Genomic DNA, 16107 nt, shown 5'->3' with positions numbered 1-16107 from the left:
TCCCAAGACAGCAAGCAATCCAATATAGATTAAACATGTGCAATTCTTCTAAACATATTTCCATATATGTAATGTTGCACAAGAAGAGTCAGATCGAAAGAAAAAAAAAAACACAAGAAAAAGAGAAAGCAAACAAACAACAACAAACATGAAAATAGTATGCTTTGATCAATATTCCATCTCCATAGTTCTCTCTCTGAATGCAGATGGCTCTTTCCATCCCAAGTCTATAGGAATTGAGAGGCCATTTTTCTTCCAGTAGAAGGGAAAGACAATAGTTTAATGGACAATGCTGGTCAACAGAAAAGGAGTATCATACATATATAAGACAATATATTTCTGGTGTAATATAACTGGTATGTCAATATAAGTGAGTTTCAGTTCCTCCAATAGTAAACAAATGAATGGAAAAAAAATTAGCACTTTTCATATGCCAAGGAATAATTCTTGTAATTTTTCTTTCTAAGCATTTGATAAAGTGAGAGGATGAAAGGGATTACTAAGAATGAAAGGTAGAAAGGGGGACTCTTCCTCTGAAAGAGAGGAAGAGGAAGCAGAGAGGGGATAGAATGAAGCTTTTGAGTGGGAAGACAAATATTAAAGGAAGAGTGACATTTTACCAGAAGTCTCTTTGGACAGGAGAAGTGTTGTCTATTCATAGAATTCTGACAGCAAAGTTTGGCACCACCTGGCAATGCCTGAAGGAAGAAGCAGGCAAATAGGTCTAGAGCAATTAATTTAGTGAAGTTAAATCAGGCTCTAATAAGAAGTCCAGACAGCAGCGAAATAGCTGCCTGAGAAGGTGTCTGACTTAGGTTCCAGGCACTTAACAAAATCATTTGACATTGCTGTTATTAAACTTCAGGCAGAGTTAGAAATTTAGTTTTAGTTCATTTTAAAAATCAGAAGAAAAACTTGCTTTGTGAGGAAAAATTCAGGGATGACCAGGAGATTTCTTGGCTAGGAGAGATCAGTCATTCACAATTCTGGCCTATATCCAAGAAGCAAGGGGAGGAAACAGTGGCACTCTTCTTTAAGGCAGGTGATCATGCAACTCTTGAATGGCACAAAGTGACAGAATAATAAAGACAAGTTTGGGCAAAAGTGGGGAATGAAATGAAGCAAACTTTAATGAACAGACAACCTCGAAAATAATATAAAAATTATCTAACTCAGAAAATCAATGGGGTGAAAAAGGGCCAATTTAGCAAACTTGATTTCCTCTATTAAGTGTGTCAGATCTAAATTAGAATCTATAATCCTTAATAGTATCAGAAAGATCTTTAGGTTCTCCATAGATTTCTCCTTCTCTGATCCATATGAATCTTATTTTGGAGCAGATTAATAAACCTTCAAACTCAGACACTTAGTATGAGCCTGGACAAGTCACTTAACCCTGTTTGCCTCAGTTTCCTCATTCATAAAATGAGCTGGAACTAATGTTGAAGAATTGTCTACGCATATATTTTGAAAAATAAAAAGTTTTAATAAAAATAAATAAATATATAGAGAGCAAACAAAAAAAATGAGCTGGAGAAGGAAAAGACAAACCATTTTAGTATCTTTGCCAAAAAAAATGGGTCATGAAGAGTAGGTAATGATTAAAAAATGATTCAACAACAAAAATTATCTTGATCTCTTCTTCTGTTATCATTCTCTTCCCTTTGCTTCTTTTCTCCTTTCATTCTCCTCCCTTCTCTTTCTCCTTCCAATTAATATTAACTGAGTCCTAACATTAGGTGAGTATGAATTAATTAGATGCTATCCTGACCTTATGAACTAAGAATAGAGATGTAGCGTACATATAAATATATCTTTGTCAGAATGTGATAAATGGTAGGAGAGTATAAAACATAGATCTAGAAAAAACCTCAGAGTCCATTTTGCCCAGTTCCCTCATTTTAGAAATGATGAAATTGAGACCTAAAGAGATCAAACAACTTATCTGAGGTCACACAGGTAGGAAGCATCAGGGGCAGTTGAGTGTACAGGAGTTTAGAAAAGGCAAGGGAAACTTTTATATTGAGGAGGTCTGCTGTAACTTCATGGATAATTGAACATTGAAACTAAGGTTTGAAGGATAACTACAGTTTTAAGAAGTGGAGTTGATTAGAGGTACCACCTTATTATACCTGTCAGATTGATTAAGATGAGAGGAAGAGATAATGATAAATGTTGAAGGGGATGTGAGAAAACCAGGACACTAATGCATTGTAAGTGGAATTGTGAATGAATCCAGCCATTTTGGAGAGCAATTTGGAACTGTGCCCAAAGAACTATAAAACTGTGCATCCCCTTTGATCCAGCAGTGTCACTACTGGGTCTGTATTCCAAAGAAATCATAAAAGAAGGGAAAAGGACCCACCTGTGCAAAAATGTTTGTAGCAGCTCTTTTTTTAGTGCAAGGAATTGGAAACTGAGTGGATGCCCATCAGTTCAGGAATGACTGAATAAGTTATGGTATTTGGATGTAATGTAATATTATTGTTTTATAAGAAATGATGAGTAGATTGATTTCAGAAAGGCCTGGAAAGAATTACGTGAACTGATGCTAAGTGAAGTGAATAGAACCAGGAGATCATTGTACACAGCATCAATAAGATTATGTGATGATCAACTGTGACAGACTTGTCTTCAAAATGTCATGATTCAAGGTAATTCCAATAGACTTGGGATACTAAATGCCATCCTCATCCAAAGAGAGAACTGTGGAGACTGAATGTTGATTTAAGCATAATTTTTTACCTTTTTTGTTTGTTTGCTTTTTTTCTTTCTTGTGGTTTTTTCCCCTTTGCTCTGATTTTTTTTTGCACAAATATGGAAATATGTTTAAAAGGATTACACATATTATATCAGATTGCTTGATGTCTTGGGAAGGGAAAAAAATAAGGGAGGAAGGAAGAAAAATTTGGAACACTGAGTCTTAGAAAAATGAATGTTGAAAATTGTCTTTACATGTATTTAGAAAAATAAAATATTATTGAAGGAAAGAAAAGATGTGGAGTTGAATTGGCAAGGAAGAACCCTGTGGACAGAGGAAAACAGTATGCACTAAGTCATGGAGGTGGAAAAATATGGAATTTGTTAATGAAATAGTAAGTGGCAGTTTAGTTCAGAATAAAGAGGTTATATAGGAACATGATATATAAGGTTATGTGCTGTAGACATAAAAACAAACAGCAAAATAGTCTCTGCCCTGAAGGAGCTTATATTCTATTTACTGGAAACAACAAGTTATAGGTTTCACTTCTACTCGCATTTTTCAGATGAGGAAGTTTGAGAAATGGACCCAGAGTTTCAAAGCTATTAAGTGTCAGAGATGGGATTTGAAAGCATTTCTAGGTTGGAAGTTAGCACCATAACCATTATACGACAGTATTTCTCTTCCTATACCATACTGTACACAGAAAACTAAGTACAAAGTAGATTCAAAGAAGGTGCCAAGTAATTTCAGGAGGAAGAGAGTTCTAGTAAATAGGGAAGGGGAAGAAAATCAGATTAGACTTCCTTTAGCAGATAGCACATGAGCTGAGCTTATAGAAAGCCTTCAGAAGTTAGGAGGAAGTGAATTTCTAGGTAGGCGTGCAAAGCCAAGAACAGGAGATGGAATGTTCTGCTTGCAGAATGGAAAACAGGTCATTTTGGGTAAAGCCAGAGGGTAGGTAGGAAAGGTAGACCAGAAGCCAGTTTTGGAGGACTCTATAAGTCTACCCTAGAGACAAGAGGGAGCCACAAGGGCTTCTTGAACAGGCAACAATATGGTCAGACCTGTGATTTAGACTATCATTTGGCAGTTAAATAGAAGATGGGGCAGAGTGGGAAAAGACAGCAAGCAATAGGAGACTTGTATAATGGTCCAGGCTAGAAGGGATGATGAGGGATGTAACCATAGTAGTGACAAGAAGGGGACATAAGTGAGATGTATTGTAGAAGCAACATTGATAAGACTTGTAAATGTATTTGAAGAAAAAGCTTTGTAAACAATTTTTTACTGCTTCATAAACATGCATTATTGTTGTTATGATTCTATTTCATTCGTATCTTGGGACACTCAATAAATAGTTTTCCTTGGATTTATTATGGGGAAGACTTAAATTAAGGAAAGAGCTAAAAATAGATTTGGGTTGGGGGTTAGCACTTGGAGCAATTCAGAATTACTTATCCCACATTCTCAGCAGAACTCTGAAGAGATTTAGCTGCATCCTTCAAAAGGATTATGCTACTATAAGAAAGTAGGGATAAGTGGTTGTTTTCTTTTTTTATCCTCTTAGACAGAGACAAGAAAGGATGGGTTTAAAGTACAGCAGAACTGATTTAAATGTCAGACTCTTCTGCATATAAATCTGTGAGTATCTTGGCAAGAAGGGTCTCCTTTCATCAAGATTTTTAGACACAGATTGGATGATTGATTCAGGATAATTGAGTCACAGCCTTGTTTGTAAATTGAAGAATGGACTAGATCAAAGCTTCTTAAAGTGGAGATTGCATAACTGAATGAGGGGATTACAAAATTATGATTTGTTATCAAAACTGAAAATCGATGGATTTGTATGCCTAATTTATATACCTGAGGGAAAGGAATGGCAAATGGAAAATGATTTAGAAGCTCTAGATTACATGAACTCTCCAGGCTGGTTCAATGCTCTATCCACTATACCACCTACCTAGTAAGTCATAGTTCTTAACATAAGGTAAATCCTCCTCACCTCCTCATATAGAATATAAATAATCATTTGAATGAACAAAGGCATAATTGAGTACTATGAGGACTGGCAGGCTCCTGACTATGAGTTAAAAAAGACACTCCATTTCTCTGGTCCAAGCATTTCCTCTGACTGTAAGCCATGCCTGGAATGCTCCTCCTCCTTCACTTCAACTATAGATCTCCCTGATTTTTAAAAAAATCCCACTTCAAATTTTGCTGTCTAAATAAGCCTGCCCCAAACCCTCCTAATATCGGTATTTTTCTTCCTTAATCTTACTTTGTATAGATTTCCTTGCATATTGTCTCCCTTATTAAATTGTAGGCTCCTCGAGGGCCTGTTTTGATATGTTCAGCACTTAGTACAAAGTCCTGGCAAATAGTAGGAGCTTAACAAAGTGTTTTTTTGATTGATTGATTGATTGGTACAGAATCATCACCCTGATTAGTATCAGCTGATATTTATGTAGCATTTTTACGTATTTTATTTGATCCTCTAGGTAATTCTGAGAAGTAGGAGGCTGTAATTTTTTCCATTTTAGAGATGTGTAAAATAGAGACTTGGGAAGACAGTTAATCAGGTTACACAGCTGTTTAGAGAGACTGATTCCCAGTCTCTTAGATTATGCTAATCTACTTTTCATCTAAGATTTAAAGAATATATAAACTTTCCTCAACAAACCACAGAATATATACTGCATTAGTAGGACCGCTAGCTAATTCTTTGCCTCCATAGATGGCTAAGGACATTCGTTCATCTTTGGAATTACTGAATTCTGATATTTATATCCAGGAACAACTGATGTGAAGATCCTGCTTGGGAAGACTAGAGGTGTTCAATATTGAGTGATTAAGTTGTAGGTAACAAAGTGGAAAGGGGCGGGAAAGTGAGAGCCTATATTGGGAAGTGGAATTGAAAGAAAATGATGGCGAAATGTGGGAAAAGGGAAAGATGGGATGGGGGAGGAAAAAGGTCAGATGACCTACTAAAGAGACATAAAGAGATCAAAGGATAAAAAACACAATTTGAAGATCAAAGTATAAGCAGCCAAGTAACTAAAAGGGAGTAGTTTAAGAGGATTAGAAAGGCATTTCCTTCTCATCTGCAGTTAATTTCTTTATTTCTAGGGCATAAATAATGCTGTCTGACTAGCTGAATTCTTCTATTTCTTTTGTGTTCTCAATCTCTTTTGAATGTGCTAGTGTGGGCTTTCCATAGCAAGAATTCCATTTGTTTCCAGATGCTTTATGTTTCATCCTTTCTTCCTCTGAGTGTGTCCACAGTGGGGGAGTTTGGAAAGGTTTTATGCCTTACTCCCTCAGGAAATGTTGGATTCAATGTGCTCCCTGGGAGTCAGTTCCACAATTCAACCATGGGTAACTCCAACCGAGACCAGAAAGATTGGGTGAGTTGGGGGTGGTTGGGGTGCAGAAGGGAACAAATATTTATTAAGTGCCTACTATGTGCTAGATATTATGCTGAGTGCTATACAGATAAGAAATAGCACTCAATCCTTTTCCTTTTTATGGCTATTTAGGGAGAAAAAAATTAGAGCTTATTACACATTGAATGATCATCCAAATGACTTTTTTTTTTCTTTTTCCTAAGTGGTAGGGACAAGAGAGGAGAGGGAAAAGAGGACAGAATTGAAAAGATTGAAGTGTAATGTTGCAGCTGTCTCATAGGCCACTTTTCATTTAGAAATCACTACTTTGATGCCATTAACCAATGTCACTTCCAGTTTGTCCCAGAGGCAATAGCCTGCAGACTGATTGGATTTAATTCTTCCTTCTTCCATGTGCTTATTCCACTTCCAGTTTAAAATGCCATCTTCCAAGTAGGTAGAAAAGGAGAAGCTGGAGTTGATGGAAAAAACAGACTCCTAGCCCTAAAACCTGAGCCCGTGTTTTGCCACAGAGCAAATATTATTTAGTTTAGTAATAATTCAGAGAGTAATTTTTATGCCATGTGTGACTCCTCCACATTCACTTTGAATCTGTTCAAGACTTCTGATTTCTCTATTAGAACTTGTTTTTTTGAGGGTCCCCAGACTGCCTGCTAGTTTTGAAGTTCTTTTGGCTACTGGACATTACAAATTTGGCCCCAGAGTTTCATAGTGGTCTTAGTAGCTGTGACTTAGAATGAGGCTCTTAACCTGTGTAATCTTATCTGTAAAATAGGAGGACTAGATTAAATAGCTTCAAAGATCTTTTTTCTCTCTAAATTTATGATTCTACTTCAACTCAACCTTTCTATGCTTTAGTTTCCATGTGTGTAAGATAAAAGAGTTGGTCCAGATGACCTTTAAGGTGTTTTCAGTTTTAAAATAGACTTCCTTATCCTGACCAGACTTTTCCTTTTTCTAGGCTAAAAGTAAAATTGTTTTCCACATTTTAAACACTTAGAAGAATTCCTACCTGATTTAAATGTTTCCAGGCAATGGTATTATTTGGCTGAAAACATTTCTCTTTGCTTCCATATGGTTGGTATGGATGGTGGAAGAGAGAAAGGTATTAAAAATAAAACAGGTTGAGAAAACTGACTCAGTGATAGTCAAGCAGAAGGCTTTGGACTGGAAATTCCTTTCCAGATGGCAAATACCCCCGTTTGAAATAAATATTTAGCATTTTGTAGGGCAAAATCAGTTCCTATGTTAAGAAATAACATGCAAATTCCGGAATTGTTGTACATCTCTTTCTCTAGATATAATCAATTTCTCCTTCCACTGAAACCTCCAATGTTTTTCTTCTTTCTCATAGCACTTCCCAGATTCTGCCTAGTATGACATGTAATTGTTCAATTGATCAGTAGTGTCTGACTTTTCATGATCCCATGGACCAAAACACATCAATGCTGTACACAGGGATTTCCTGGCAAAGATACTGGAGCCATTTATCATTTCCATCTCCAGTGGATTAAAGCCACATCCGGGACTTTCTCAGGTCACACAGCTAGTAAGGGTTCAAGATCAACTGAGATGAACTCAGATCTTCTGACCCAGACCCAGTGCTCTATCCACGGGGGCACCTAGCTGCCTTCCTGGTACGATGTGTATGTTTATCTCTTCTTTCTTATAAAACTCTATTTTTCTCAAAGGCAAAGACTTCCATAACAGAATAACTTTGCATGCATACAATACCTATTTATTGAATTTAATCGACCATCTAAATTCATTGCGTCAGTTAATCCCTTTCTCCTAAGCAGACACAGCATTAGTTTCCATGTTCAATCTTTCCTTGGCTTTCTTCCTCTGATTGCCAACAGGTGAATTACTTAGGATCTTAGTGCTGACTCGGGCTCCTTGGTTTAAAGGCAAACTTGAACCCATTCAATGCAGTGTTTAACCAAGTGGCTGTAAGTAAATAAAACAGTCTCTGCCAGGGACAGGATGAAATTGGCCAACTTAACCTAAGCCATTCCGTGAATAGTTATCAGAGAACATCCTTCACTTAGGACTCAGCTGTGAACAATCTAAGGTTGTTTAGTGATTGATTTGCCGTGCTTCTCTTATCCAAGGTTGTTGTTATTTGTCCTTCGTTCTTGAGGAGGACCATGACGTCAGGGAGGTAATGCAAGGGGGAAGAAAGGAAGACCCAGCTGTGGCTCAGAAATCACTATTATAAATCATCACGGTGCCCTCTTCATAGGCAGAAGTCACATTTATATCTTTTTTTTTAATTGAGTGAAAAACAAAGTACATTCCATTCATAAGATTTTGTTTTTTAGTATTTCATATTCTGAGAAGCTCTACCTTTTTATTGTTGTTTTTAAGGCATTTTTCAGTTTTTCATGACCCTGTTTTGGGTTTTCTTGGCAAAAACACTGGATTGATTTCCCATTTCTTTCTCCAGCTCCTTTTCCAGATGAGGTAAACAGGGTTGAGTGACTTACATAGAGTCACATATTTAATAAAAATGTCTGAAATTAGATTTGAACTCAGTCCTTCCTAACTTTAGGCCCAGCACTATATCCATTATCCTACCTAGCTGCCCCGTCATTAATGTCTCATTTTCTTCCCTCTTTCAATTAATATTTTGTAAGACTTGCTATGTGCAAAATTGCAGTGCTAGGCAATGAAGGTACTTAAAGATAAATCAGAAACAATCTTTGTCCCAAAGAGTTTATAAATCAAATAGTTTCAAGATAAAGTGCCTTTAGAGACACATAGACATAGACATGTGTATGTATATTTCTACATATATATATGTAAATATTTCCTTTCTTAACTATAGCCTGCATGAGGGTGGGAGGAGATGAAAAGGGGAAAAAAAGAATAAAGTAAAAAATGTGTGCAGCAGAGAATAAAAGAAAAGATGGACACTCATGAATATAATTTCTTCTACTAATATATATATACTTTCTTAAATTGATATTTGTTGTTATATATTTTGAATCCTCCCTGATGTTCTGCTGGGTACATATAATGTTTTTTTTTTTTTCATTTTATTTTGTTTTGTATTGCTTTTCTGTCTTTCTTTTTTTAAATTCTGTTTATTCAAATAAAAAAAATAAAAATTAACAAAAGAATAAAAAAATAAATAAAAAAAAGAGACACATAGAAAAAAGAATTTTGAAGTAGTGAGGCAGAGTGGATAGAAAGCTAACCATGGCACCTGGAAAAATGGGTTCATGGGGTAATGTCTCTGACATATGACCTTGCTAAGTCACTAATTTCTCAGAGAACAGGGAGGCATTCTCAGCACATAGGCAGTTGATCTGCTTTAAGGGAGGGCATTCACCTACTGGCTTTTAGTACATTCAATCAAAAAGTATTCAAATGTTTACTATGTGCCAGGTATTGTACTAAGCCCCGAGGGTGCATAGAAAAAGCATAAATCAATTCCTGCCTTTAAGGATTGTACACTGATGATGATGTCGCAGGTTCAAAACTGCCACTTTTCCCCCCAACCTCTCCTCCTCTCCCCAGAGAAGTCCCAAACAAAGAAAAACCAGAACTTTGGGATCTTAGAGGATGAAAATAATATAAGCAGTACACCTAACTTCTGACAAGTATGAATAATGAATCTCCCTTGAAGAGTTGTAGTATTTAAATTTGAATAGCTATGTGACACAGTATATAGAGTTCCAGGACTGGGTTCTGTAAGACTTATCTTCCTGAGTTCAAATCTGGCCTCAGATACTTACTAGCTGTAGTGTGACTCCAGGCAAGTCCCTTACCCTAGTTGCCTCAGTTTCCTCATCTGTAAAATGAGCTGGAGAAGGAAATGGCAAACTATTCAATATCTCTGCCAAGAAAATTCCAAATGGGTCATGAAGAATTGAATACAACTGAAAAATGACTGAACAAAAAGGGAAATAATTATATTTGTATAATTATGACTTCAAACAAGACAAATTCTAATATATGAGACCACTTCAAAGCATTTGTTATTCTCATTGATGAGGACCTAGATGAAGAGTATGGACAGTCCCTTTCACCTCTTCAATATTCTACTTTTCCAGAGACTCCATGGTTCTGTCAATATAAAGCTTCCCTCCAATATGAGAACACAACCCAGTCATCTTTGTTCATCATTTATGGCCCATTCATGTTCTTCCATAAAATTATTACAAGAGATCCACTTAATATACATCTTTACATTCTCCTGACATGTCCAAAATAGGAATGGAAAACCCAAGCCATGCTGTTCCTCTTTCATTTTCTATCTTTCTTCCCCTGCCCCCCAGTCATTGCATCTTTCTAACTATTTTTGTGCAATTCCTTTTTTGTAATATGTTTCAGCCTGTTCTTACCCATCTCTCTATTGTTCTAAAAGTAGTTGTCATCTTGAATTCTTGCTACGTGACTGATCCATCTCCTTTTCTGGTCTAAATTTTCCTTCATAGTTCTAGTAATTGAAACTGGTGAGAAGTCCAAGGCTATTTTTACCTTAGTTTTTGGCCATTAATTTTATTCTTGGAAAGACACATAAATCTCTTCTTGTGTGTTAATTAATTTGTTTCTACACATAAACAAACCCAGACCTACTCTATGACAAGACTTCTTAAGCCTTTTCCACTTGTGACTCCTTTTTGCTGGAGAAATTGTTATGGGATCCTGTCTGGAATCTGAGCTAAGGTGTTTGTGCCATTATTTGTGCATGCACAGTGCAAAGTGCACATGCTATATATCCAGATTCAAGGCTATAGGGAAGTCACACAATGTAATAGGGACCAGCACTTCCAGAAATCTCAGATTCATTATGTGTTTGATTTTGTATTAACTCTTGATTATTGCATCCAGAAACCTTATTATTAGTTTTTTCACAGCTCCCACATTCAGTTGGTCTCCATCCACAGTTTAGAAGTTTTGCTTTGTAAGGGCTCAATAAGAAACTTCTCTGAAGATTTGTACATGTACATATTTTGACACCTTCCTAGAGTTACACTTGCTACCATTTGATTCTGTTAATGAGCATCCCTCCATCTTCTGTCCCTATCTAAAGATGGATTTAGAAATGAAACTCAAAAAGAAACACAGGGAGCAATAGTGTGATGATAAATACATGACATCTGGCTCTTTGGGATAGGGAAATATATCCTCAACACACTCTTAGGTTTCAACTGCATTATTAAAATTTTCTCTTTCACTTTCTTAAATCTAGAAAATCAACAAAATAAAAATCCAAGCCCTGATTTGTAGTATTTGCTCATTTCTGAAATGTAAATACACACATTGACAGTTTAATATTTTTCCTTGAAAGTCCCTTAGAGCTGGCTCCAGCACACCCTTGACTGGAAGAAACAGAATATAAAGCCTGTAGAAGTACAACTTGGGTGGAAATATTCTATTTTGGCATCCCAAACAAATGGCAGCTTGTGTAATGGCATGTATTATGTGTTCCAAAGGCTGGCTTTGATTTTTGTTCAAAACATATGGTGCATACAAAGTACTATAAGTGCCCAAAGTATTTTTCAATTTCAAATTAAGACTGAGATGGAAGGAGAGGAATCTGATTGTTTCATGTCAGTTAAGGCTGGCATTTGCAGCTCTAGGGGATGGCTGGGACTTGGTATGAGAGAGACTGTGTATGGCAAAAAAGGAGCCTTCTGTTCTTCCTCTGCTGAAATAATAGCAGGAGAGCTCTATGCTGAGAAATCCAGGTCAGATGCTGCATCATAATGACAGGTTTCTGAGCTCATTGTAGATCTGCAAGCGCAGAAAGTGTCCCTGGAGGATGGCAAAGGGGACATAGAGCATTAGTCCTGAGCGAGATTATAAAACTGCAAAGAGAATTGCAAAGAAGCAATTCCCTGATCCCAGACTCCCTTAGATGGATTAGGAGAATGGAAGAGAGTTTAGGGGGACAACTACAGTAAGTCAGAAACTTGGAGAAGAAAAGTTTTCCAGGATAAATTCTGTTGGTCTTTCTCCTCCCCATCCCCCAGACTCCGCACCTCTGTAGTATTATTTTTCTATCTCTACAGGGGAGAAGGCAGAACACTTTGGCATTTTGAGATCACTTATGCATGACCTTTAGAATAAAGTTCCACTTGAGAACTCTAATCAGGGCAATGACCAACCTCAACTCCAGAGTACTGATAATAAAGCATGTTATCCATTTCCTGTTAGAGGGAGGATGGATTCAAGGTTCAGGAGGAGCTGCACGTTGTTGCACCTGGCTAATGTGGATTTTGGATTTGCTTGACTGTAGTTTTATTTATTTATTTATTTTTTACTGGGGGCAGGGAAATTTGAAAGAGAGCTACTAATAGTGTAGTCCTCCACTGAAAAAGAAAAGAAAAGAAATAAAAAAAATCATTGAAGCATTTAAAAAATGTGCCAGGAGAACAGAAGGAAGTTCATAAGGAAACATACACAAGCTTTGAAAGTAATATATCATATTATAGACTTCTAAAAAAAAAATGAGCTGCATGTAATGGGAAATTTTATATATAATTTTATATATAATTCTCTTTTTCTATTCTTCTTTACATATAAAAATGCCTATTCTATTTCTAGCAAGACAGTATTCCAAGACAATTCCAAAGGATTCATGAAGAAAAATGCTACATCCAGAGAAAGAATGGATGAAATCTAAATACAGATCAGAGTATGCTATTTTCACTTTATTTTTGTTGTGTTTCTCTTTTTGCTTTTGGTATTTCTTTTTTCACAATATGACTAATGTGTAAATATGTTTTATGCGTATAACTTCTATCAAATTGCTTATTGTATCAAAGAGAGGGGAGGTAAGGGAAGGAGAAAATTTGAAACTCAAAATTTTAAAATTAATGTGAAAATTTCTCTTTACATTTAATTAAAAATACTATAAAAAAAAGAAAGACAATACCTGTTTTACTCCATATTTTTTTAGGTTCAGGATTTTTAAAAAATGTTTTAAAAAATAAAACTTCATCCATTTATATTTTAATAGGCCCACCTCTTAGCTTCTATTTCAGAAGCCCCTTTAGGGAACTAGGATATAATGTAGCTTAGGGATATGAAAAGAGACTTTAGGACTATGGCCCCCAAAGAGAAGCTAAATGAAGTCACAATAAGAAATCAGTTTGATGGTAGAGATAGTCATAAAGGTCAGGAGTCACTCTGTCATGAGGTCCAAAGTCCAAGATATAAACCAGGAGTCAGAAATCAAAGCAGTAGCCACTTAACTCCCAGAGCCAAGGTTCATAATGCAAGTTGGAGTAGCCAAAAATCAGTTTTGAAGAGATGGTTGCTCTGGCTAGAACTCATAAATGTTAGTGTTGGTGATAAGATTCACCAGAGGTCTAAGATTTGGTCCTCCACACTGCAAATTCAGGAATTTGATATAATTAGTCTATATAGAGGAATCAATTTATATTGACAGATTGATAATCTAGGATGTCAATTTATTATAAATGAAAATTTACTTAGTGAGAGAACTTATATTGGTCATCTATAAAAGGGATGCTTTAATCCCTTTGATGAATAGGTTTGTCCAACAGAGCAAATTATAACAAATGTAGAAGGTTGCTTGGTGATGCTGGATAAAAGAAAAAGGAGTGGATGTTCTTGGTGGATACTTTCTCTTTTTAAATTAATTTTTTCCCAAATAATAAGCATTTATTTATTCTTACAGCTATGGCGTACAGTGTATTCTGGTTCTGTGTGTTTCACTCAGCAACAGCTTGTGTAAATCTTTCCAGGCCTTTCTAAAATCAGCTTGTTCATTTTTTTATGGAACTTACTATTTTCCAGTTTTCCCAGAAATTTTTGTGAAATAGTGAATTCTTATCCCAGAACCTGGAGTTTGGGGTTTATCAAATACTAGATCATGGTGGTCATTGATTATTGTGTTCTATGTATATAAATTATTCCCCTGATCTACCACTCTATTTCTCAGCCAATACCATATATTTTTAATGAATGCTTCTTTATAATAGAATTTTAGGTCTGGTTTTGCTTAGCCACCACTCTTTGTTGGTTTTGTTCCTTATTTCCCTTGATATTCTTGACCATTTGTGGAAGAAAATTCTCTTAATGCCATAATGCATCTGATATGAACATCAGAGTTGTGCTGACTCTTAGGTCTCTTACATTTCTAACATTTTATGTATTTAATGCATTTATAAAATTTTCTTGTAGATAATAAGAAAAAATATTCCCAAACTAATTATTTTACCCAGTTCATGGATGAACACTAGGGATACTCTTGCTAAATTATAAAAATAAAAATAAATTAAAATAAAGTATTAAAATAAATTAATACTAAATAAGAACAATAGCTTTTATAAGAGTAATGTTTGTCTTTCATTTTTGAAAATTTTGAAAATCACGAATGATAGCTTGACTTGTGTGTGGACTGGATTTAAATGAGACAGAGCTTTCCCAAAGTTGTCAGCCTCACTACTCTTCCAGTCATCAAAGTCCAATGGCAGGACAAAAGTCAGGATTATGGGTGATGGCTGTGGATGCAGTGGAGGACTTCTGCATCTTCTATGACTAAGTTTTCAGCACACAGCACCTGTTGTGGATACCTTCATGATGGTCTGAACAATTTGTTTCCATTCACCCATTCCCCTAGGGGTAGTCTTCATATCTTTGAGGTGGACATCACCCTAATTCACCAATAGATTTGAGGCCTGTTGGTTACTCTTGGTTTAGCCCATCTGCCCAAGATGATGTATGGTACAAATTTGTTATCCCTTTACTCAAAATTCTCCTTTGGTTCTCTATTGTTCTAACAACAAAATGCAATATTTTTGACCTGCATTTAAAGCCCTTACTAATCTGACTTCCGCTTACTATTCCACTTTTATTTTTTATTACTATTCTTTATATACTCCAGGAACTTTCCCTCATAAATGACATTCCATCTCCTTTCTCCATGCTTTTATCTAAGTGGTCCTCCATCCTTGGAATGAATTCCTTCTTCTCTCTACCTTGTAATATCCCTAACTTATTTCAGGGGGCCTTTTCTGTACTACCATCCTGATCCAGTTATGAATGCTCCTTCCTTCTTTAAATTATTTTTTTAATCTTGTACATAAATCAAACCTAGATATATATATCTGGTATCCTCTCAGTAAAATAGAAGCTTCTTGAGGATAGAAGCCAGTTTATTTTTTTCTTCCTAGCCTTAGTCCTGGCACAATTCATTGCCCACAATAGATGGCTAAAATGTTTGTTGAATTAACTTGAATAGTTAGACTTAGATTTATAAGGCTGGGGCTCTAGCCTTGGCTTTGCCATTTACTAGCCTTTGGATCAGGTGATACTTTGAGGGATAATATGGGCCTGGGGCAATGTGCCACAGCAGAGGGCTCAAGAGCAGTTAGGGACACTGGCTGCCTGGAGGTCTGGGGATAAGGGCACTGGATGATGGAAGGAGGAAGAATAGCAAAGATGAATTTTGTAAGCTTCAGAATATTCTCTTGGGCCAACCTCATGCCCATGAAAGAGAGTAGAGCTTCTTTATCTCCTTTTAGTATTTCTTTTTTGCTACACTGCTTATCCCTTACTCCCTTTCCCACACTTTCTTACTCCCAGGACTCAGAACTCAAGCAGGTGCATGGGCTAAATGTGATCTTGGGCAAGTTATTTATTTCTCTGGGCCTCAGTTTCCTACCCTGTCAATTGAAGATTTGAACTAGATCTCTATTCTCAAATAAAAAAATTTGAAAAAAAATTTTTAAAAATAGATCTCTATTCTCTTCTCCCTCTAACATTCTGTGATTTCATGAGATTCCAAACCTGCCTCCAAGGAGCTTCCAATCTGAATGAATATGTAAATAAATCATTTATTAAGTGCTTACTATCTTTAAAGCATTGTATCAAACACTGGCAATACAAATAGGAAAGTAAGATAGCCCCTGTGCTCTAGGAGCTTATGCTCTAATTAAAGAAAGCTTAAGTTTCAAGTCATGTTGTATGGGAAGGTTGTAGAGATAAAACAAACAATACCAGATCCCTCTGGTGAAC

Source organism: Antechinus flavipes, chromosome 5, assembly GCF_016432865.1.
Source record: "Antechinus flavipes isolate AdamAnt ecotype Samford, QLD, Australia chromosome 5, AdamAnt_v2, whole genome shotgun sequence".
In the NCBI taxonomy this organism is placed as follows: domain Eukaryota; kingdom Metazoa; phylum Chordata; class Mammalia; order Dasyuromorphia; family Dasyuridae; genus Antechinus; species Antechinus flavipes.
Note: the sequence above shows the minus strand (reverse complement) of the source record.